Consider the following 26,753-nt stretch of genomic DNA (forward strand, 5'->3'; position numbering starts at 1 on the left):
ATGACAGTAACAGAATATTATTACAAAAGACAAATATGACACATTCAGAGGAAAGGAATGCTAATGACTGATGATTAAAAAAAAAAGAAGAAAAGAGCATAAAACATTAAAGATACACAAAAGACAATGATAAATTTAGTTAGATAATAAGATAATAGATAATAAGTTTAGGAAAAAAAACAAATAATTTTGTTATAATCTTAAATTCAATATTCCCTTTAATCAAATAAACTGCACTTATAAGTTCAAGATTTCATAAACAACCCTCTTTTTTGTTCTTTGCATATTAAAATACTGGTATTTGTTGATGATTAAATTCATTTAAAAATTTTGAAATAAAAAGAACAGGGGAAAAATTACTCACAAAGAAAGCCATCCCAGGAACCAGACTCCCCAGTGCCTCACTTTTCTCCATTGTCTGTCTTACCTCCTCACCTCCTTAAGACAAACCCCTTTGTAATAAATACGCATAGTCCAGCAGAACAAAGCAACATTGGCCAGGTCTAAAAATTTGAGATTTATTCTGTGCCTTTAATCTGGTCAACTCTTCAGCATGAGCACTATTTTAGAAGCATCAATCCAAACCTGGGACTATTTTATTTCTGTAACATCCTCTGAAGCCTCCTGTTTCTACAAACTCTCTACACTTAAAATTCCCTTGCCTCTAGGCCCTGCCTCCTGATTCTTAAAATGGCCTTAAAAAAAAAAAAAAGTTCAATTTTTGATCAGATTTTCATGAGTTTGTACCATGATTCTCCTCCTCTACCTAGCTGACTACACATTTTTAGTCTTGTTTTCAGGACATTTATCTAGGTCATCCCTATAGGCCTCTAACTTCACTTTTCTCATTTACATGTCACAGAGATTTTTTAGGAAGGCATATGCCATGCTATAATAGAAGATTTAATTCTTGGAACACAGATTAAATCCTCTTGCTTCTTTCTTCATAAAACTAAGATTGCCCTAAACACCAGCACATTTCAACCTTTAAGAGATTAAAATGCCTGAGTCAAAGGGCCCATGTTCAAAACCAATCTCTATCATTTACTAGTTACATGACTTTAGTAAATTTGAATTAAAAAGAATCTTATAGGCAACCCTCTACAATATTTCTGATAATAATTTGAATAGCATTGTCCCAAGACCTCCATTACCCTTTCATTCTGAGGCAATCTATTCCACTTGTGGCTAGTTCAAATTGTTATGAAGTTTTTCCTTATGAAGTCTCTCTGCAAAAACTACAATTTGTTTTTTATTATGCCATTTTTAACTTGGAAGAAGTTAGTTTCTCCATCTATAAAATGGGCATAATTAACATCCTATCTATCATCACAAAGTCATGATAAGAATCAAATGAAACAACATAAACTGGTTTATAAATCTTAAGGTGTCATATAAATATCATTTAATAATTCTCAGACCCTCTCCAATTTCATTTTATATTATGAAATCACCCCAATTTCACAAGTTGGTCATGAGTGTTAATATTAAAAATCTTATTAAAATAAAAAGCACAGGTCTTCTTCCAGGATTACCACCATTAATTCAGAAGTAAACTGAGTTAAATTAATCTAATAGGATTTGTTCTTTGCAAAGGTATGCTCATTCTTCACAAGTGTCATACTAACCTTTTCTGATGACATACTCCAAACACCTGTTCAGTTATTTTGACTTTAGCTATTTGTGTTTTCAAAGAACTCTAAATCTCCTGAGAGGCATAAATATACTAGATTTGGTTAAAATATGCACATCTGGCAATTCAAAAAGTTGTCATCTGGTCCACATACTCTTAGTAGGAAATTCCTTAATAATCTCTAGGCCATATATTTTTCCTTGTTCTAATAAAATTAAAAACTTTTTGTTGTTGTCATTCAATTTGATATATGTTAACAAAGCTGAAAACTGGTCACAGTATATTCTCAGGAAAGAGAAGTTATACTACTTCTGAACACATCTTCAAAATAAAAGGATATTAATCATAGATGTTAGAAAGACATGGGAAATTGATGTCTTAGCCAAGAATCAATCTTTGAGACATAAGAAAAGTGGAGAACCAGCAAGAAAGGCAAATTACTGATTTTCTGAAATGAAGAAAAATGAAGGGAAAATAAAGTAAGGGAAAAAATAAAATAAAGACAAAGAAGAGTAGAGTGGAAAGAATCCAGACAGCTGAATAAGCAATATTTCCACAGTGAGAGACAGGTATGCATCAAATGGCAATAAACTAACTTACCACAGAAAAGATACCTTCTGTTCCCTCATTTTTTTTCAACAATTTAAACTAATTATAGTTATTTCATAGTTTTGAAATACTATAATAAATAATATCAGGATAAATGACAAAACTTGTTTAATATAAATATATACATTCCAGCTAAATATGATAAGTAATTTTGGTTTTAATTGTCCAGTGACAATATTATCTGAAGCTCCCAAAGTTACTAGAATGAATTGTAAAGTGATGTGCAATTCCCTGATTAAGGGCACTACTATATATTTGTTCACAATACTATTATTCTTCTGTCCAAGGCTTCAGAAATCAGATTTCTCCTTGGCAAGTGAATATTAGAGATTATTTAAGATTAAATTCAGCTTAAAACCTATAATGAAATTATCTTAAATTTTAAAAAGTAATTTTCTTATTGGAGACTCAAAATCACTAGGAGAAGGCTACATGAGAGCCAAAAAATTCTATTCATTCTTCTATTTTCCTAGTAGTGGTTATAATGGTTGACAGGCTAAAAGATTTTAGAGTTGAGGAGGAAGAGTGGGGAGGAGGAATAGTAGGGAATGTGAAAAATAAACCTCTTGGACTCAGAAAGGGGTGAAGTTAAAAGTCTGTTTTAATACACATCTGCAGCAGCAGAGGTCCTATTATAAAATAGGCACATACCAGGAGAGAGGAAAATCAAGCATTATATCCCTATACTCAGCCACAAAGCCTCTCACATTTCCCCATTTCCTAGGTATTCCAGAAGGCACAACTTTCCAATACACTTATTACATACTTATCCATAGATATACATCACCTGACCATCCATATAATCTTAGATTCTACCTGAGGTCTCCTGGTAGATGATTTAGGAGATAAGTTGTATAAAGCTTAACCTTTATCCAATTTATCTCCTAATTCTGAACTGAACAAAACCAATTACATTCTGTTTTATTTGGTCCTTCTGCTACCTGTTACTCTGAATTTATGAAGAAAAACACTCTGCTATGTCTCTCAGGGAGGAGGGAGGAAAGATATATATAAACAATTATCTTCCTGGACACTAAGCAAAGACAAAATTTTCCCAAATATTGATCCTGTCAACTTATTTACCAACTTATTATGGGGCTAGCAGCCTTGACTGTAAGTAAGAAACTCTCAGAACATGGAAACTCACTGCATGGAGAAAAGTGTGGCTTGGAAGTGATCTGAATATCTCATTTCTGAAAAAATATAGAAAAAAAAAAATCATTACCAGGAGACCTCAGGTAGAATCTAAGATTATATGGATGATCAGGAGGTGGTAAGAATAATGGTCTGAGTTCAGTCAGTATATGAAGAGATGTTCTAATATGTTGGTCTCCTTTCTGTCAAAGTGCATGTTGCTAGTTCTTGGTTTCTAGAGTTACAGAACCTGGGTTCAAATCCCATCTCTTTCATTTATTACAATTTCAGTATATTTTTGGACAATTTACTTTATCCAGAGAATTAACATACCTAACTTTTCTAAAATTTTAATTTTTTTATTGGATTTATCTGGGTCTGAAAAGGATAAACTGAGGTTCCCTACTACTACAGTTTTACTGTCTTATTTCTCCCCATAACTCCCTTAAATTTTTCTTTGGGTATTCAGACACTACTTTTAATACTTATAACAATTCATTGTCCCTGGTACCTTTCACTAAAATATAATGTCTATCTTACTTCTAATTTTGCTGTTGTCTTGTCTGAAGTTATGATAACTACTCCTGAGTTTTTTATTTCAGATGAAGCATAACATTCTGTTCCAAGTCCTTTTTTTTAACTTCTTTAGAATCTTTATATTTAAATTGTGTTTCTTATAATCAATGTATTGTTAAATTCTGCCTTTTAATCCATTCTTCTATTCTCTACTGTTTTATGTCATCTTTTTGACACTTAATAAGTAGTGATTGTATTTTCCTCTAATTCTCTTCTCTAATGCTTTTCCTTCTATTTATGTTCCAATCTTTATTAAGAGGGTGATAAGAAAAATAGAGAATGCTTAGCACCACTGTTCTAGATTTAATGTAACTAGTTTCTAATCGCTAGTGGTTCTTATACTTCTCTCATGCCCAATAACAAGCCATTCTCTGTTTGATAAAAGTGTCAAATGATATGAACAATTTTCAGATGAAGAAATAAAAACCACTTTTAGTTACATGAAAAATGTTCTTAAATCACTATTCAATAGAGAAATGCAAATTTCTCTCTAAGTATTACTAAATACCTCTCAGATTGACTAAGATGTCAGAAAAGATAAAGATAGATGTTGGAGGGAATATGGGAAAACTGGGACACTAATACGTTGTTGCTGGAGTTGTGAACTGATCCAATCATTTTGGAGAGCAATTTGGAACTATACCTAAAGGGTTCTCAAACTGTGCATAACCTATGATCTACTAGGAAAGAGATCATAAAAAATGGAAAAGAACCCACATGTGCAAAAATGTTTGTAGCAGTCATTTTTGTAGTACCAAGAAACTGGAGACTGAGTGGGTATCCATAAGTTGGGGAATGGCTGAATAAGTTATGGTATGTGAATGTAATAGAATATTCTGGTTCTATAAGAAATGATCAACAGGATGATTTCAAAGAGGCCTGGAGAGACTTGCATGAACTAATGCTAAGTGAGTAGAACCAAGGGAACATTATATATAGCAACAACAAGACTGTGATAATCAAATGTTTTAGACTTAGCTCTTTTCAATAAGGAGGTGATTCAGACCAATTCCAATAAACTTGTGATGGAGAGAATTATCTGCATCCAGAAAGAAGACCATGAAGACTGAATGTGCATCACAAAGTAGAATTTTCACCCTTTTTGTTGTTTGCTTTTTTTCCCCTTTCTCATCTTTTTTTTCCTTTTTGATCTGATTTTTCTTGTGCAGCATGATAAATTTGGAAATATGTTTAGAAGAATTGCACATGTTTAGTCTATATTGGATTACTTGCTGCCTACAGGGAGGGAGAAGGGATGGAGAAAAAATTGGAACACAAGGTTTTGCAAGGTGAATGTTGAAAACTATCAACATTTTTTTTTAAATAAAAAACTATTATTAAATTTTTTTAAAAATAAAAGTCCATTTTTTCTCATTAGAATTATACTATTTGACTGGGTAAATTATTCTTGGTTATAAACCTTTATCTTTAATCTTCTGAAATATCATATTCCAAATGTTCTACTTCTTCATAGTGACGGCAGCTAAATCATATGTGATACTTCAAAGTCTCTTCCGCACTTGCATTCTTTCTTTCTGGCTGCTTGTAGTATTTATTTTTTTGCTTGAAAGCTCCAGATTTTTGTTATAATATTTCAGGTAGTTTTTAATTAGAATGTCTTTTAAAAAGTGTGATTCCTTCTATTTTTACTTTGTACTCTGATTCTTAGAAAACTGGGCAACTTTTTTTATAAGTTTTTTTTTGGTCAAGGTTTTCAAGTGATCCATGGATCTGAAAATTATTTCTCTTCTGTTATCCAGTCAGTTGTTTTAGTATGAGATACCTGATATTTTCTTTTATTTTTCCAGCCTTTTGAGTTTGTTTTTACTATTTTTTGTTTTCTCGATGCTTCTATTAGTTCATTGTAATTTTCATATAGATTATTAGGTAAAGTTTTATAATTTGTTCCACGTTAATTCTCTTTTCAATTTTTTCTTCCACAACTCTTGTTTCTTTTCCCATTTTTTCATCTAGAACTTTTGTCAATTTTTAAAAACATTTGTTTCAATCAACCAAAATCCATCTTCTCATGTTCTCAGACTAATCCACCCTGCCCTATGCCAAAAAGAAAACTCATTATAATCACATACAATCAAAAGTCTCATTCTGCTTTCCGAGAACTTCACTTTTCTATGAGAAGGTAGACAGTGTGCTTCATCATTAATTTTGGGAATCATGATTGGTTACTATGCTAATTCAAATTCAGCACAATAATATTCAATCACATTTATGTACCATAACTTATCCAACCATTCTCTAGTTTATGTTGTCTGTGAGGAGATGGGTCTCATGTTTTGTCATTGTTGCTCTTTATACTGACAAGAATTCATCACAAATAATATTCAATCACATTTATCCAATCAATCTCTAATTCCCTACTTTATGGGTACCGCCTCAGAGTCTCATTCCATGCTACCTCAAAAAGAGCTATAAATATTTTTTGTGAAAATAGTTTCTTTTGATTAGTACTAATCTTTCCCTTAATCTGCCCTCCCTCCAATCCTCCATATCTCCTCCTTTTTCACTCCTAATTAGTAAAATGAGTTTCTATACTTAATTTTGCATTTGTGCATATTGTATCCTTCTTTTGACCAGTTAGATGAGAGTGTAATTCAAGAGTCATGATACCTCCAACCCCTGCCTCATTTGCACAGATATCTATTTCTACACACTGTTTTTTTTTTTTCATCAGGAATGCTTATATCTCTTACACCAAGACATTAACTTCCTTTTCAATTCTTTCTTCCGTAACATCATTTTTCCCCATTTTTTCTCAAACATTCTCATTTCATTTATAAAATCATTTTTAAGTCTTTCTTTTAACCTCTTGCTTTATCTCTTCTAAGAATCATAATTTTTCCCCCTCATGTTGTGTTTTTCTCAGAAACTTTGCCTGTAAGCATTTTGAATTTAGTCTTTTGTGGATATGTAATACTTTGGGAGGAAAGGTTTGAGGGCTGATGTGCTGTTGCTGCTTTCTTGAGCTACTGAGTAATCCTCTATCATCTTCTGGACAGGCTGGGAAGCTGCAAGCTTTCCTTGCTCCTTAAGTGCCTTGATCTAGGGTAAAATCTTACTGCTTTCCACTATGGCCTGAGCTATATAAGTTTTTGACTTGAGTCTGAATCTGATCAAGAACAACTTGTTGCAAAACTCAACCCCTATCAGCCAGTTGAAAAGCTCTGTTGTTTTGGAGTTATCAAAAATCTAAGAACTCCTTTGGTCTGGAATTTCCCCCCCTAGATATTCCTCCATATACTGGACTAAATGCTGGAAATTTTACCCTGCTCTGTGCCTGGAGTCCAAGTCATATTGTTGCTGCTACCAGTGACACTTGACACCACTGCTGATTTCTGAATTTTTTCTTTTTGTGTTAAATCCCCTAGTCCTACCCTAATCTGGAAATATGCCTTTAAGCATAAGGCCCCTTCTCAAGTATGCCCAGAATTGATGAGTATCTGAAATAGGTAATAAACAGCAAAGCTTGCTCCTATCCCTGTTCCAATGTCTGGGTATGGAGCTTAGACTTCCTTCTCCCCAGTATACAATCTCTCCCTAATTGCTGTGCTTTAATTAAAATTTGCTCCTGGTCCACCCATGTCCCCAGATCTGTCTCTCTACCTATTCTGTGGTGGACTGAAGAAATAACTCACTGTGACTTTGTCTAGATTTTGCTATCTGGATTCAACAAGATGTAAATTGTATGAAAGGTAGCTCAACTATACTATCACTCCAGTGTCTTCCTCATTTGATTTTTAAAATATTTTTTTAACTCTTGCTTTATCTCTTATAATTCTAATTGAACTTGTGTCAAGTTATGCTTTCTTTGAGGCTTTACTTGGAGATGTTTTAAATTCATTCTTCTGGGATTATCATCAAGTATTCCTATCTTCATTCAGTTCTTTATGGTAAGATTTCTTTAAAAAAAAAATCTGGAGACACATTTTTCCAATCCATTTCCAGACTTTGAATTTTTGGGGTGTTCTTCTGTGACTTGTAATAAATATCATGCTATTCCAGGATTTCAAGAACAGCTTGGCCTGGGGACAGGCAAAATTTCAGTGCTCCCAAAGTTGGTCTGATCCAGAACAAAGTCTTATCACCATCCTTCTAATTTAAACTCTACAAGTTTCCAACATGGATTAACATGTCAACTGGCTTGTCCCCAGTCAGAGGTGCAGTAGACTTTTGCTGGACTTAAGTTACCAAGCTTGTAGATTCAGAGTGACAGAATGCAGGATGTTCTTTGGTCTTCTATTCCTGTACTGGTTGTTCCTCTTCAGGCTAGAGGCCAGAATTAAGATCCCAATCTGCTTTTGTGGTTAAAGCCACATATCTGCTGCTTTCTTCTGAACTTGCTCCTCATTCAGGACATAACCTAAGGCCCACAATTCTTCCTAATTCTGGATCTGTGAACCAGAACTAGGTAGTGACAGAGTTGCCAGTTGATATCTGTTCCTGTCCTTTGAACAAGACTGGACCCTCTATCTGAGTTTGGGACCTCATCTTGCCATGGTACATACAGCCTGAGTGTTCGTTTATTTATCACTGTGCTCCATGCTTCAGGCTCCTGGCTTCAGGCTGAATGCCAATGCCTGAAGAACTCCCAAAGCTAATCTGGGCTGAAAAAATTACTGTGATATAATATCCTGTTTTTACTTTTAAAGATCTAGAGCTTTCTAGTGTTCTCATCCTTTGAGTCCTTCCCATGTACTCTGTAATCCAATAACACTGGCCTCCTCAATTTTCCTAATATAACACAAAGCTTCTGACAATTTATTGTTTGCTCACTCAGCTAGAATTTGCTTCCTCCTCATCTCCACCTCCTGGATTTTATAGCTTCCTTCAAGCTCCAGCTAAATACTATCTTCTGAAAGAAGTCTTTCCTTATCGCCTTTAATGCTAAAAAGCCTGGCCGAAGACTAACCTTAATTTATTTTATCTATTATTTTGTAGGTACATAGTTGTTTGCATATTTTCACCCCCAAGAAGACAGAAGCTCCTAAAGAGCAGGGATTGGGTTTTTTGCCTTTCTTTGTACTCCAAGGATTCAAAACAGTGCCTGACACTTTTGAATTGAACTGATCTGTTTTCAAAGAACAATTTGGAATTATACAAGAAAAGTTGCTAAATTAACTATACCCTTTCAGCCAAAAATCCTAATACTGAGATTATGCTCCAAAATTAATGATAACCTAAAATAAAAAAAAAAAATCTACATGTACAAAAATATTCACAATAGGATTATTTGTGATAAAAATTAGAAAAATGTGTCCAACAAATTGGGTAACAATCGAACACATTTGTAGCATATACACTTAACTGTATATGCTTTATTGTAAAGTTCAATGAGTAAAGATTCAAAGAAATATGGGAAAATTGATGCAAAGTGATGAAAGTAAAGTTAAAAAACAGCATACATACAACAGCACAAAAACATTAAATGGAGGGGGGGAAAACCTAATACAACATTTTTTAAAAGTTAAAGTTTTAAAAGTTTTAGCACACATTCTTCTTAGTTCTTGCTCAGTCATTTTTCAGTTCTGTTCAACTCTCCATGACCCCATTTAGGGTTTTCTTAGCAAAAATACTGGAGTAGTGTGCCATTTCTTTCTCTAGCTCATCTGACAGATGAAGAAACTGAGGCAAACAAGATTAAGTGATTTGTCCAGGATCACAGAACTAGTGAGTATATGAGGTCACATTTAAACTCAGGAAGATGAACATTCCTAATTAACTGTTATGCCACAGTTCTCTTTAACTGTCCTGACTCAGTGTCCCTGCACTAGTTCCCCTTGTCTCAGTTTCCTTAACTGTTCCATCTCAATCCCCTTAGCTATAAATCCCCCTTTGGCCCATTAAGACTGAGGATTATTTGCTCTAAGGTTATAAATTAGCAAGATAAACAAGAGAGTAGACCTCCTGACTCTTTTCTGCCCTCAAGAATTTACAATATCCCTCTAAAATATTCCAAGATACCTCACTGACATCTTTATCTCTGTGTAGTCAAACATCCTGTTTCTGGGGGTTTTTTGGGGATTTATGGCCTCCCCCATCCTGACAGAAGTTTTCCTTCACTTCTTACCCCTTTCTTTGTTTAGAAAAAAGGTATTTAAGAAGTTGGGGTTCCTCCATTCATTGCTGGAGGCTGGACGCTGGATTCTTTGAGATGACAGTCTCCTCCAGCCCTGGGACCAACATGGATTCCTTGGTCCCAGTATATCTTTATCTCTATCTGACTGAATACTTTGAGATGAGAGTCCTGTCCAGTCAATTTTACTCTCCCATTAATAAAATATTAAAAACTCTCTAACCTCTCTCCTGCCTCAGTTTCTCCGGCATTACAATACTCTATACACTTTATCACCCATCTGACCCATTTCTTCCCATTACCACCTTTTAAATTAGAAAATTCAAGAGTAACATGCCAGAATTGCTACTGGATGGTTTTCTTTTAACTGTTTTCAGAGAACATATTATTGTGGGCAGTTTGAGTGCTTATTGGCAAGTTACTTAAAATAAAAATGTACTAATAATTTTTTTTTTTTTTACCATCTGATTCATCTCCAGAGAGATGAGTAAGCTCTGATGTTTGCTACTGCCTGTCCTTAAAAAGAACAGCTTTTGTTTCCAAATCAGACAACTAAAATTTAGCTAATTAACAATATGAAAAGCCATATGGCTATCACAATGAGGAAAACACTTAGTGTATAGTTTTAATCTACCTTCAGAAACTAGAATTTGCAACCCTATCACTTTGCATAATTTTGTTTCCCCTGTAATTACTTTACTGAAAAGACATTTTGCATATAGCTAGAAAGCCAACTTCAGAGTCAAAGACTGGGTTCAAATCCTGCCTTTAACACCTATTATGTGATCCTGAGCAATTTCTCCATATTCTAGTTAACTCTCTTATAATACTTAAAAGTGGATGATCTGAATTAGTAGAAGAAATTTATTTTCTTAGCAGTTCCCTATTCCAATGAAATCTCAGATCTGAAGTAAAGAAAAAGAAAGATATAATCTGACATTGGGAGAAGGAAATAAGGTACCGTCACAATAATTCTACCTACTTCTCAAAGTTTGTTTTGAGAATAAAATGAGATATTTGTAAATTAAAAACTTGATAATAGTATTAGGTAAATTCTAGCTGTTATTGTTATGCCACAGTTCTCTTTAACTGTCCTTACTCAGTTTCCCTGTACGAGTTCCCTTGTCTCAGTTTCCTTAACTGTTCTGTCTCAGTCTCTTTAGTTGTAAATCCTCCTCTGACCCAGTAAAACTAAGGATTATTTGCTCTCAGGTTATAAATTAGCAAGATAAACAAGAGAATAGACCTCCTGACTCTTTTCTGTCCTCAAGGATTTACAATATCCCTCTAAAATATTCCAAAATATTTCATTGATATCTTTACTTCTTTGTATTCAGACATCCTGTCTCTCGGTTTTCTAGGATTTATGGCCTCCCTATCTTGATAGAGGTTTTCCCTCACTTCTTACCCCTTCCTTTGTTTAGAGAAAAGGTATTTAAGAAGTTGGGGTTCCTCCATTCATGGCTGGAGGATGGCGGCTGACAGCTGGCTGTATGCTGGACGCTGGATTCTTTGGGATGACAATCTCCTCCAGCCCTGGGACCAACATGGATTCCTTGGTCCCAGTATATCTTTATCTCTGACTGACTGGATAATTTGAGACCAGAGTCCTGTCCAGTCAATCTTATTTTCCCATTAATAAAATATTAAAAACTCTCTAATCTCTCTCCTGCCTCAGTTTCTCTGGCATTACATTATTATTATTATTGAAAATATTTTCATTGTTGTGACAGCCACTTGGCTTTTGAAGTGATTATGGCTGCTATTAGCTAAATTGTAGTTGAATGATTAGTTTAGAAAACCTAAGCTGATTAGCACTAGAGGACATTAAGAGTTCAGGGTACACTAGATGTGATACCTCATTCACTTACATTCAAAAAATTGCATTATAGTTAAATAGGCTCTGCTTGAAAAGGAGGTGTATTTCATATTTCCAATGAAAATCTCAACTCAAACTTTGGGGAAGCTAATGCCTATGTTGGGAACCTGCCCAACATAGCAAGCCAAAAGAATCTTCCTTCCTACTATAGGCTATATTCAGGCAATAAAGCTGAATGATTTTGACTTGATACACATCTTTTAAAAAAAAAACTTTAGAGATAATCTGTCCTTTGAGCATCTCGAATTCAATTTATTCAAAACAGAATTCATCTCATTAATCCATTCTTCTTCCAAAGCACTTTAATTCTTCTAAGGTGAAGTTGACAACACCATTGTCATCCTTAATTTTACACTCTTAACCCATTCATTCACTTGCCCAATATTATTTCTGATGCAACATCTTTCCCAGCCTCTTCCTCTTCCTAAACATTCACCTAGTTGCTGTCCTAGTCAGGACCTCATCACCCCTTTTGCCTAGAATATCAGTCACTTACCTAGTCAACCTGTATTCAATCAATTCCACTTGGAACAATAGGATGTCAACTACAAGTCTTCTAGTGAGATGCAAGAACCACTATCTTGTTCTGTATCCTTAAGATTTCTGGGCTTTACCATCCATCCTGTTATTGATGTCTACAAATCTCTGGGCCTCCTAATCCCTACCCCACAAACACATCCCACAAGAAGCTTGGGATTTAAGACTTTCTCTCTATACTGAAGCTGTACTTTTTACTCTTCTGTATTCTCTCCTATACTTAAGAGGATACACTTTTTATGTTAGGAAGTATCTTTTTTTTTTTCTATTTGTATCTCTAGTATTTAAACACAATGTCTGTCATACAGTAGGCACTTTATCTTTTTATCCATCAATTCATTAAAGGTTCTCCTCCCTCTAATTCATTCATCTTCCACAAAATTGCAAAAGTGATTTTCCTTAATAATAGGCATGACTGTCATTCCCCCTACTCAATAAATTCCAAAGACTTCCTTTCACCACTAGTATCTATTGCAAACTACTTTGTTTAGCATTCAAAGTCTTTTACAATCTGACCCAATTTACTTTTCCAATCCTTTTACATATTACTCCTCTTCTTCATGCATTTGAAAGTCTAACCAAACTAATCTTATTACTATTCTTAAGAATCAGGTCATTTTCCATGCCTAGAAGGTATTCCTCCTTCATCCCTGTCTTCAAATGTTAATTTCCTACAACACCCAACTGATGTGCCACCTTTCTACATAAGGCCTTTCCTTATCTCCCTTTTCACCTCCTAGTTCTAAACCTTGAGCAAATCACTTACCTCTGTTTCCCTCAGTTTTATTATCTGTGTGAGGGACAGGTGCTAGACCCTCTTCCCCAAATTAACTAATCAGAGACATCTTCAGATACAAAGAGAAAGCATTTATTTACTCCCTGCAGGGACAGGCCCAAGCTCACCTGAGAAGCATCTCAGGTATGGACCAGAGAAGTTGGAAGCAGTAAAGCTAGTTAAATAGCAAAAGACCCAAGCCTTTTCATTGGATAGATTAAAAGGAAATAATTCCTTAACCATTGTCTGCTTCCTGTGGGTCATGTCACTTCCTGCCCCTGACTTAGAGTCTTGGCCTTTAGAAACCTCTAGGCCTAGAGATCATGTGACTTCCTGCAACCTGGGCCCAAGACCTTATCTTCCAGCTCTGAAGATCTCTGGGAACAGGGATCATGTGATTTAGGACAAAGGTTTGACATATACTATCCCATAGACTTTGAGAAAGCTTTATCTGTTTTCACTCACCTATAAAATGAGCTAAAGGAAATGATAAACCATTCCAATATCTCTGCCAAAAAATCCCCTAATGGGAATCAGACACAATGCAAACAACTGAATAGCAACAACAAAATTACTTTGCATTTTACACACCTGGTATTAAAGCATATGAGTATGTGCTGTTTCATATGATAAGTTCATTTAGAGCACAGACTTCTGATTTTTCACCTTTTCTATCCCTGACATACCATGCTTAATGATATAACAATGCTTAATGACTGAATAATTTCTTCAGTTTAGGATGTTGGTCTTCAAAATCACATCCATAATGGCTTCCCAGATTTCATGAATCTCTCCTAAAGTTGTACTCTCATGTATCATTATGAAATGGAAGGGATGCTGAGTTCTTGGAGACTATGCCAGCAAAGCACAAGCTCTAACATATTTCAGGTTTGAAACTAGGATAAAATGATTACTCATATAACAACTAACAAAAGGAGGTTTGTTTGGCCTTGTAATGCCGGAGAAACTGAGGCAGGAGAGAGATTAGAGAGTTTTTAATATTTTATTAATGGGAGAGTAAGATGGACTGGACAGGACTCTCGTCTCAGATTATCCAGTCAGACAGAGATAAGTATACTGGGACCAAGGAATCCATATTGGTCCCAGGGCTGAAGGACCCAAAGAATCCAGCGCCCAGCATACAGCTGCCAGATGCCATTCTCCAGCAATGAATGGAGGAACAACAACTTCTTAAATACCTTTTTGGAGACAAAGAGAAAGGGAGGGAAAGTTTTTAATCAGGGAGGGGAAGCCATAAAACCTAAAAAATTCCAGAGACAAAGAAGTAAAGATATCATGGGTTGATCTTGGAATATTCTAAAGGAATATTGTAAATCCCTAAAAGAGTCAGAAGATCTACTCTTTTATCTTGCTAATTCATAACCCGAGAGCGAATAATCCTTAGTTTTACTGGGTCAGAGACAGAACAGTTAAGGAAACTGAGACAGGGAAACTGAGTCAGGACAGTTAAAGAAAACTGTGGCATAACAGCCTAAGCAGGGAAAGGATATTTAGAGCAGGGAAAGTATATGTCTCCAAGATATGGCCTTGAGTTAGTTAACTGAAGTTTTTCTTTGCTAGGGTTGGTCATGATACTGGTGTGTAGTCAGAAACCTGAGATAGGACCTACTCCAAACATGTTTTTGCTGTTTTGTTTTGTTTTTTTAAATTCAGATGCCTAGGAAGCTAAGTCCGTGGTCCAAGCCTTAGTCCCTTAAGTCAATTAAATCTGGAGGATAATTTCAATTCCTTTTAAGGAAAAACTAGCTTAATTTGCATTGGATGGGCCTTAGATTATTATTCTGACCATATTATATATGTTCTTTGATAGCAAAGTCCTTTTTTCCTGAAGGTACAGGACTTTTAAAACTTTTTTTACTTGTGACCCCTTTTCACATAAGAAATTTTTACTCAACCCCAGATATATAAAATAGATATACAAATTAAATATATGCTGATAATAAAGCATAATTTTGTGACCCTCTCATTCAATTGCAAGACCTCATATGAGATCCCAATCCACATTTTAGGAAGCTTTGTTCTAGTGCACCTTCCATCAAGTTAAATGACTAAAAGCAATCCTGATCTTGATGATTCAAAAGTCTGCCATGCAGTAGTAGAAAAGGAAAGGAAAAAAAAAAAAAAGATAATGAAATCCCCAGTCTCAATATATCTTCTCCTTACCTTCAGAAGAACTGAGTTCCAGACCTAAACACTACCTGGGCCATGTGGTACCAAATGTTTACATTTCACAATGACACATCAGGATAAAGAGGTGACCCCAAGTAGGAACAGCACTAGAAAAATCAGAGCCATTGCAAACACGTTTTTACCTACTGCACAATCACCAGCTATATAGCATGGGTCAAGTATGTATCTAGATGAAGAAAAATAATCAAGAGACCATTACTATCTTGCAAATAGCCTATCCCAGTACTAGAGCTAATATCAATAACTATTCTATATCTACTGTCTTCTTAGGATCCCTTTATAAGGACCATGCCTATGTGTGAAGGAGCAGATCAATTCTCCTAAAGTCCCCACAGCTGTGAATTATAACACCCTTGAGGGAATTGCAAATCAGCCTTTACTGACACAGATGTTGCTTGTGGATTGGGAATGAAATAAATTGGAGGCAAGAGGAAAGAGGAGGGAAATCAGAGAATGCAACTGCCTCTCAGTATCCTTGTATCATTATCATTCTCTCACATGAAGGGATCTATTCTGCTGGTCAGAATTAAATCCCCAGCAGTCACTAGAAGGTGGCTCACATAACAAATGGTGCCCAAATGGAGCACAAGAAACAAACAAGCAGCAGCCTTGAGAGCTGTTGGTGAGTAGGATCCTCCCAGGAGAGTTCCTTCAGTAACCCTCGGGGAAGAAAAGAAAGAAGAGCCTTCCCTGAGGAGTAACTCTCCAATGATCACTCAGTACTGAATTGGTAGCAGTATAAAGGGTCAATCAATTTCAGATTACAACAAATAAAAGGTTAAGCTGAGCCTGTTTTTGTCATAATCCATGTCAGGAACACTAATATGTTTCGCCCTCATCTTACTGCTGGGGCTGAGACCACTGCCCACTCTGCCAGGGCCTCTCTGCTGGGAGTTAAACTATCATGCCTATATGCCAAGGAAAGGGCTCCAGGTGCTACCATTAATGCACTGACCTCCTATGCCAGGATCAAGTGCTACCTACTGCTCTTACCACAGTTGGCTTTTGGTTCCTGCAGGAACCATGAACAAAAGCCCAGTCCCTTGATGTTGAATATCTCCTTGTGTGAAGATAGGGACTAATTATATTTATTCACTTAAAAAGGGATTAGTAGGCCATGTGTCTAAATCCTATGACTTCTAAAACCTTGAAGGAAAGAATTATAAGAATTATGTGCATCCTAAAGTGAGCAACTGACACAAAGGTAAATTCTGATCCAAGAGTAGAAATGATTTTTTTAACCTTGTTTACACTCCCTATTATATATAAGCAAGGACTAATAAGTATGTGTTGGCAAATAAGAGAGAATTAGAGTTCTGCTGGTACAATTTAAGCTTGATTAAGGCACAAACTGATGGCTAGGCTTCCAAGAAGGATAATCAAATTGAACTATGTTGCCAAATTAAATAATGGGGAAAAGAAGAAAAACAGACCCAAGATAACGGCTCTTTTGCTGGTCTAAAAAAGCCTTTTTCTCCCATGGATTCTGTATTTGATAAAGGTAAAGAAGTTTATTCAAGAACTAGTATTGAGAAGAGAGGTCTTGCTAAATACTACTGAATTGCCATTTCCCTATGTGAAAGACAGAGTGCTACCAAACATGACTTCTTGACACCTACTTCCAAACCAAGCTCAGATCCTGACTCCAGCCTATTTTTTCATCTCTATTCCAGCAGCCTTCTCACACTGGCAGATCCTACAAGCTTATGGACACCTCCTTAGATGATGAGCTTCTCTACAGAACCCTGACTTGAGAAAGTCCTTTCCCCACCAAGCTCACTCCAAAGCCTGCCCAGCCTCTAACTACTCAGATCACTTCTCTAACCTGCTCTGAGTTATTCAAACCTCTACCATCACCATCATCTCTTCCAGTTCCCTTACAAGTGTAGATTTTTCCTATTGGAAAATAAGGTGGATGCTCATCAGTTGGGGAATTGCTGAATAAATTATAGTATATGAAGGCAATAGATTATTGTTCTATAAAAAATAATGAGAAGGCTGATTCAGGAAAATCCTGGAAAGACCTATATGAACTGATGCTGAGTAAAATAAGCAGAATCAGGAGAATATTGTACACAGTAACAAGATTATGTTGATAATCACATAATTTTGATGGACTGAGCTCTTTTCAACAATACTGTGAATCAAGGCAATTCCAACAGACTTGGGATGGAAAATGTCAATTGCATCCAGAGAGAGGACAGTGGAGATTGAATGTGGATTGAAGCATAGTATTTTCTTTTTTTTGTTTGTTTTTTCTTTCTCATGCCACTCCCCCCTTTTGGTCTTTTTTTTGTACAACATGACAAATATGGAAATATGTTTAAAAGCATAGCACATATTTAACCTATATATCAGATTGTTCATTGTCTTGGGGACTGGGCAGATAAGGAAGGGAGGGAGAAATTTAGAACACAAAATCCTACCAAAATGAATGTTAAACTATCTTTACATGTATTTGGAAAAATAAAATACTATAGAAATTCTCAAATTAAAAAAATGAAAATGAAAAGAAGGTTCTTAAGAGCAAAGGCTCAGTTTATTTTTGCTTATGTTTATATTCCCAGTGTTTAGCACAGTGCCTTGCACATAATAAGAGTTTAACAAATGCTTTATCTAAGCCACAGGTAAACACCTTGATCCGAAATACTTGCTTTAATTTCTCAGATTCATACTGTCTACTTGGCTTTAATAGGTCTACCTATAACACAAATTCTTTTATGACTTTTGTTTACTTTAAAAAAAAAAAAAGAAAAGAAAAGAAAAAGTACACATTTTGGAAAAGGGATTCAAAGTGATTTCTTTGAGCTATGGATTGCAAACTTTTTAAAAATTCAGTTTAATAGAATGTGGAAATAACTTAACTTTTGCACTCACTAAGTATAAGAGAAAAAAGCTAAATCCCACTAAGTTGTAACCATGATTACAAGCACTAGCATATTTTTCAAATGAGTTTCTCCTGTTAAAAAAGAAAATAATATGGACACTTTTTATCAGTAACTATAAATACAATAGTCATTCCTAGTCTCTTTCCTTTCCTTGACCACTGGGATAGAATGGAACATTTCTGTTTTCATTATTCTAATTCATTATTTCTAATGGATAAATTTACCTGATTCTAGATATACCTAAACACACTAATTAAGTGGAAAGGTAAGAGGCCAGTCACATAAACTAGTGAATCATCCTCATGAACCAGCTGCCAATCAGCCAATCCTCTACTCCCATCCATCCGTCTCTTTGCCATTACTATTACTCTTTTGTCACTCATCATATAACACAAATACATAGATCTTTGTGGCAATGAATGCAAAACAGGGAAAGAATATGCTATAGAGCTGATCTTAGAGTCAAATCAGGTGACTTGAATTCAAGTCCCTTCTCCATTACATATTAGCCATGTGAACTTGGTCTTTAATAATAGAAAATCATATTTATATACTTTTTTTTTGCCTGATGGTTGTACTGGTACTGTATCCACGATTTTTTTTAAATAATCATGTCTCTAATACACTGGATTTTTTTTTAGTATTATAGCTTTTTATTTACAAAATATATGCATGAGTAAGTTTTCAGCACTGACCCTTGCAAAACCTTCTGTTCCAACTTTTCCTCTCCTTCCCCTCACCCCAGATGGCAGGTAGACCAATACATGTTAAATATGTTAAAGTATATGTTAAATACAATATATGTATACATATCCATACAATTATTTTGCTGCACAAGAAAAATCGGACCTAGAAATAAGGTAAAATTATCCTGAAAAGGAAATGAAAAATGCAAGTGGATAAAAAAAGAGGGATTGGAAATGCTATGTTGTGGTTCACACTCATTTTCCAGAGTTCTTTTGCTGGGTGTAGCTAGTTCTCTTCATCATTGAACAAAAGGAACTGATTTGGTTCATCTCATTGTTGAAGAGAGCCACTCCATTAGAACTGATCATCATATAGTATTGTTGTTGAAATATATAATGATCTCTTGGTCCTGCTCATTTCACTCAACATCAGTTCATGTAAGTCTCTCCAGACCTTTCTGAACTCATCCTGCTGGTCATTTCTTACAGAACATTAATATTCCATAACATTCATATACCACAATTTATTCAGCCATTCTCCAATTGATGGGCATCTATTCAATTTCCAGTTTCTAGCTACTACAAAAAGGGCTACCCAAAATAACTGTATGGATATGTATACATATATTGTTTTTAACATGTACTTTAACATATTTAACATGTATTGGTCTACCTGCCATCTGAGGGAGGGGGTGGGGGGAAGAAGGGGAAAAGTTGGAACAGAAGGTTTTGTAAGAGTCAATGCTGAAAAATTATCCATGCATATATATTGTAAATAAAAAGCTATAATAAAAAAATAATAAAATAAAATAAAGGGCTGCCACAAACATTTTTGCACATACAGGTCCCTTTCTCTTCTTTAAGATCTCTTTGGGATATAAGCCCAATAGTAACACTGCTGGATTAAAGAATATGCACATTTTGATAACATTTTGAGCATAGTTCCAAACTGCTCTCCAGAATGGCTGGATGTATTCACAATTCTACCAACAATGTATCAGTGTCCCAGTTTCCCCACATCCCCTTCAACATTCAGCATTATCTTTTCCTATCATCTTAGCCAATCTGAGAGGTGTATAATGGTATCTCAGAGTTGTCTTAATTTGTATTTCTCTGATTAATAATGACTTGGAGCATCTTTTCATATGGCTAGACATAGTTTCAATTTCTTTATCTGAAAATTGTTCACATACACTGGATATTTTTATTGAAGATTTATAGAAATACATAGACAAGCATCATACCAGATGAGTTGTGATATATACTTTCTGCACTGTAGTAGTAGAGACAATTCCCTACCCTAGTTAGATCACAAAGCTTTCCTTATAATAAATTTGTGAAGCAGGCCTTATTATCACTATTTTATGGAGAGGGAAAGAAAGTGATTTGCTCAGGAGTTATATAGTCATATGAGTTAGGAGTCATATAGTTGAGTGTCTAACTCAGCATTCAAACTCAGACATTGTGACTTCTCTCAAACATTTCAAACATTTATCAAGTACTTATTTTGTGCCAGACATTGAGATATTTAAGACCTGTTTTTAATACTATACATATAATCTTGGCCTCTCTTTTAGCTGTGTAAATCACTGAGTCTCAGTTTCCCTATCTGTAGTATGAAAATAACAATACTTATACAAGCTAGGTTTAACTAGAAAACTTTTTATCCGGGATAAAAACTGGGCAAGTGGGAAGGGTTAGGAGCACAATCATGAAACCATAGGTTTATTCAACTTTTGAGAGCTGGCCAGGTGACTCTTGTCACCAGAGGAATTAAGGAGAAAGTCAGATCCTAGAGGAATATGTCATAGTGAGACGACCTTGAGAGTTGAACTGTGTAGGCCAATAAAGGGCTACATGATGAGTGCAGGATTAAGAATGACCACAAAACCTCCTGGGAGAAAGTACACAGCCCATCCCCACATCAATCAGTGTCCTAGAACAAAACTGGTCTAAGCAAGTCCTTTATGGCTTTGCTATCTGTAGGACTGTTAAATCAAAATAGCACATAAAGTACCTTTTGAAACTATAAAATGATATGTATAAATGAACAATGAGAAAAAGCATGCCACAGTGGATAGAGGGCCAACTTTAGGTCCAGAAAGACCTGGTTTTGAGTTCTGCCTCAAGCACAAATTAGCAGTGTGATTTAATTTCTCATTGCCACAGGCAATTCTCTAGGGCCACATATTACTGACACAATGTCAAGTTATATCAAAGAAGAGGGTTTCACATTGGAAATTAGCATATATGAAGTCCCAGATCCAGATCAAAAAAATATCTGGATTGTATCACTACCGTTATATACATCTACTTGATGTGATCTCATCAAGTACTGTAAGTATTCCCTGAAGGTTTCACCTTATAATCTAAATATGTCTCTTTTTCCTGAGTTTTTCTTTTGTCTATGTCCTCTTATAAAGTCTTCATGGAAAAACTACCCAAAAGGCTGGAGGGCTTTACTTGTTTTAGTAAACCATAGAAAACTATGTATTTGGGCTGTCCATGTGTTGTTACTTCTTACTCTGCTCTATGATCAATATTGTTTGTTTCCTTCTCCAACAACATGACCCCCAATTTTGAAAAGAGAATCCAGAGGTCATCTAGTTCAATCCCCACATGAACAAGAATCTTCTTCCTCTATGTTATATATGATAAGTAACTAACCACCCTTTACTTGAAGAAATCCCCTAAAAGAGAACCATTTGACTGTTGCTTACTCTTAATAGTCCCAAAATTCCTTAATGCTAATCATGCATCTCCTGCAGATGTAAAATACTATACAAAATCCTTAATAAGATACATGACAAATCTATTAAAAGCAGCCAAAGAATACAAGTTAATAAAAATCCAATGGATGAAAACTGTCTATTGGTCAAGTATGACATGTATTTGGATGGATAGTTCTGAATTAATCCATAGGTACACATCTGTCTTGGACAAGTAATGAAGAAAGACAATGAGGCAGACCCAGAATTGAGAAAAAAAACCTTGGAGAAAATAAGTCCATTTTTAGCAAACCTAAAATGCTATTAAATAAATAATAAAAATTAAATATATTATTGTTGACTTTCTAAAATAAAAGCTCAATTAAAACAAGAATGTACTTATGGTTGTATTGTACAGCTCTGAATCACTAATAGTAGGAGAAGAATCAAAACTATGACTGGTCTAAGAGGAAATGGAGAAAGGCATTATGTAATTAAATAGGCTATAACATATAGCCAGTGATGTTTTACATGGGAGAAATAATGCAAAAGGTCACAATTGTTGCTATCATCATTATTATTATATGAATGACCATGTTTCACAGTGTATAACGAAATGGCCCTAAAATTCAGATGAACTCAATTTCAAGTTCTGCTTCCAACATATACTTATGGAAATCTGGGCAAATTAGAACATATCAGACAATTTTCTCAGACTATAAGTTTCAGAAAGGGTATCCATCTTCATCTGTACAAATAAGTCCTTTCCCCTTTTTTATGATCTCGTTGGAATACAGGACCAGTAGAGTCACTGCTGGATCAAAGCATATACACAGTTTGATGGTTCTTTGGGCATAATTCCAAACTGCTTTCCAGAAGAGGTGGATCAGTTCACAACTCCACCAACAATGTATTAGTGTCCCAGTTTATAGATAACCCACAGTTAATACTGTAATTAGATAACCCAAAAGATACGGAAAAAATACAAACATTCATTAGCTGAAACAGGTGAGAATTAATTGAATCCTAGTGAGAGAGATTAATAGCTTATATAACTGTTGTCATGAACACAGAATGAGCAAACAGTAAAGGATTCAGGCTGACCTCCTGAAACAAGGGCTGAATCTGTAGCACAAATCCTCAGAGACCAATTTCCTCTGGTCCTCTGAGCAACTCATCCATATGAATGAACATAATCCCATAAGAAACATTCAAAGTAACATATACAAGACAGGATGACTTCTTTGGATAAATGGCAAATCAGTTGAATACAAATACACATGTGGGAAGGGAAGCAATTATCCAATTTATTATCATCAAATCCAAATTCAGGATTCATTCCCCAATACTCATTTATTCTGCAATACCCAAATCACAAGAACAGATTTAAGGGAATAATGGCATACCGTGTTTCCCCGATAATAAGACCTATCCCAAAAATAAGCCCTCCCCTTACTGTGTAAGATTCCTCTAAAATAAGCCCTCCCCCGAAAATAAGCCCTATTGAGATTGCTACTGTAGTGGTGATCCCCTGCGCTACACGCTACATTACGGTACCCCCTGTATGCACCATTCCCTCCTCCCCCTTTGGTGAAACGCACACTGCGCTCTGAGCTGCATCCAATCAGAGCTGCAGCAGTGAGCGCGTCATCCTGTTCTTCCCCAGTGATTTGCTTGCTGGTGCCATTGAGAGCAGTTCTGGGGAGGAGAGCTGAGGCAGGACAACATAAAAACCCGGTATGTAAGCGGGAGTGAGGGGGCATGATGGAGGATAAAAGAACTCAGGGGGCATCATGGAGGATAGAAGGAACACTCAGGGAGCATGATGGGGTTAAAACATTATTGAGGGGCATGATGGAGTGAAAAGAAGGACTGATGGTCATAATTTTATTATTCTGTCTGCACGGGTGCACTATGCCACCTATGGATGGCAATTCGTTTGGATGGAAAGAAAGCCACACCTCTAATCATCAGTAAGGGCAAGAAAGGTAAGATTGAACGTGTATCAGGCATTTACGTTCTTGAAACCGAAAAAGCCTGGCGTACACAAGCCGTTATAAGAAAGTGGGTTGATTTAATGCTGCCACTTGTTATGCGAGGTAACCAAAAAGGTCTGATAATCTGGGATTCAGCCAGCACTCACCGGCGCTAAAGAAATGAAGAATCTCCTTGCAGAGAGAAGAATAGATCAAGTAATGATTCCTGCAGGAATGACTGCCTATCTCCAGACCCTTGATATTGCAACAAACAAGCCATTCAAGGACCATTTGCGCATGGAAGTCAATGACTACACTGAAAATAGAATGGAAAGAAATCAGCGTGGAAACTTTGTGAAGCCCTGTCTGCAAGAAGTCGTGACTTGGGTGAAGAAGTCATGGGATAAAATTACTGACAGCTGTGTCGCCAAGGCACTACGAGCAGGTTACCTGGACAAGACAGGTTCATTTAAAGAGAGCTATATTGCTGGATATGACAGATTGGGTCCACTTCTTCTGAAGGAAATAGAGGCGCAAGACATCCAGGACGGAATTCAGGGTATGAACACTTACGACGATGTTGTTGAAAAAGATGACATGATCATTACTGAATAAAGGTACTTTTTTTGGTTCACATTTACCTGTTTCTTAAAATTGCTGTTAATGTTCATTAAAATAAGCCCTCCCCTGAAAATAAGCCTTCTGGTGTTTTTCTGTCCAAAAAAATAATAAGACAGTGTCTTATTATCGGGGAAACACGGTAGTAACATGCCTAGATAGATTTAGGGAATAACAGAAGTCCCAGCCTGAGCAGAAATGCTAGTTCACTTTCCCATATAGATGTAGCACCACTTTGCCTCTTTACACAACCACTTCCACTTTGTTATTCTAAAAAAGGGAACAGAAAAGGAAAAAAAAATGTCTGAGACTGGATCTGAATTCAGATCTTCCTCATTCCAGGCCCAGTGCTCTATTTGGGATCCCCTGAGTAGGAAAGCAGCTGTATTAAATCTATTTTTCTAATTAAGAGAAATTGAGATGATCAAAAATGTTTTAGCTCTCTTAGTACTTACTATTTACATACTCCATTATTAATTATATAGTTGCTCATAATACTTAGAATTATTTTTAGTTATTTCTTTTAGATATGTCTTGTTCCCCTATCTAGACTATCAGACCCTTCAATATAGGATCCAAATGTGATATACCTCATACATTCTGTTAATAAATTTTATTCTTTAAAGCACTGTCTTTCTCTTAGAAATTGGTCTATTTCTTGTCACTAAGGTGACTCAGTGGATAGAATGCTAGGCCTGGTAGGAAGATTCATCTTCATGAGTTCAAATTTAAACTCACTAACTGAAACTGGGCAAGTCATTTAACTCTATGTGCTTCAGTTTTGTCATCTGTAAAATGAGCACTCTAACATCGCTGGCAAAAAAAAAGAGGGGGATCACAAAGAATTGGATTCAACTGAAAATGACTAAACAACAATTATTTGGGATGAATTTCTAACTATTATCTTTTATCTTCAATATGCTTCCAAAATTATTTATAACCTGAGTACACAATTCTTCGAGCTCTACAATTAGTTATTTTTAAATGCAAAAAATATAGGGAGAAAGGGGTTTCTTTTCCTGGAAATCATAATTATTCTTGTCCATCTTTTTAAAAAAAGATCCCTTTTATTGATCATTGTCTTATCAACATGCTTTTAAAATTCAAAATGAAAATAAAGAATACAGAATGAAAAACTTGGAATATTAGTTTAAGGGGCCTTTAGAAATCAATGTTCACCCAGAAAATTTTACAAATGATTACAAATTATTTTACAAATGAGAGAACTGAGGTCCAGAATAGTTAAATGATTACCCAATACAGTTATCAGTTAATGGGGAATTTTTATATATCTCCAACAATAATACTAAAATACAAGTCTCCATATTCCCTTTTCAACGTTGTTCTTTCTTCCAATACTGTGGTAATTTTGCATAAAATAATTATAATTCAGAAGTGAAAACTGAAAGGATAATAAATTTTTAAATGTTATCTGCTATCCCAACCTTTCAGTACCTTTTTTCTTCTTCCACAACTGTATCTTTTTCTATTATACTAACTTCTGTTGGGGTATTTTTTGGACCAGATAAGTATGTATCTGTTCAGCATTTCAACTGCAAAATGTAATTTCTGCTACTAAAAAATTGTTGTATGTTCTTACTTCTCAAGTGGAGCATTCTAGAACAGATCCACAAACTGATGTTTTAATACAATTCATTTTACCTAGTTCAGTTTCCTGAAATGTCTTATTACTATCATTTCTCCAAACCCTTCCACTTTCTAGTATTTCAACTTTTTCCCTCTTGATTTGCCAGCTAAAAACTAACTCTAACTACCAAACTAAAACTCAGACAATTCTTTTGTTGTGGTTTCCTTGGTGACTTCCTCACTTTCATTCCTTTCTAAAGCTTATAATGTTTTAGAAGCACCTCAGTTCTCTAGTTGATCATCATCATCATAATATATACAAAGAGCAATTGCTCTAGATAGCTTTTACTAGAATAGTTAAGTAGTAGCAAAATGCAGTGCACTCCTACGCTAAGTATACTGAAGTTGGGACAGTAGGACCTTCAGCATGGTTCAAAGTTCATTACAAAGGTTTCCATGAAAAAGTGAATTTTTTTCCAGAGGGGAGAGGGGAGATGTAATGTTTTTACATCCTTACTTGAAGTAAATAAATATTTCTTTAGAACTCATATTGTCTCATTCAGAAAAACAAAACTGGAATGGGGGGGGGGGGCAGGCAGGACAAGGGGGAGGAGAGGTGATGAGCGAAAGAAATGAAATCCAACCAGAGTCTCGGGCTCAGCATATCCATATTATCTAAATACAGCTCCCTGGAGGTACTTCAAGGAGAGGGAGAGAGGGAGAATGAGGAAGGGAGGGAGGGAAAGTGGAAAGAAAGGGAAGTAGGAGAGAAGGAAGAGAGGAAGAATGGGGGGGGGAGTAGAAATGAGGAGTGGGAGAAAGCACAAGAGGAAAAATGAGAGGGA

The 26,753-nt window shown here is 35.6% G+C and overlaps 1 protein-coding gene across 1 annotated transcript in view; it reads right to left on the reverse strand.

The window, feature by feature from the left end:
* SH3GL3 (SH3 domain containing GRB2 like 3, endophilin A3) overlaps positions 1-26,753 on the reverse strand; it is a 138,098-nt gene that overhangs the window by 110,355 nt on the left and 990 nt on the right. The gene's annotated exons all lie outside the window — the stretch shown is intronic.

The sequence above is a fragment of the Antechinus flavipes genome, chromosome 2 (assembly GCF_016432865.1).
Source record: "Antechinus flavipes isolate AdamAnt ecotype Samford, QLD, Australia chromosome 2, AdamAnt_v2, whole genome shotgun sequence".
In the NCBI taxonomy this organism is placed as follows: Eukaryota; Metazoa; Chordata; class Mammalia; order Dasyuromorphia; family Dasyuridae; genus Antechinus; species Antechinus flavipes.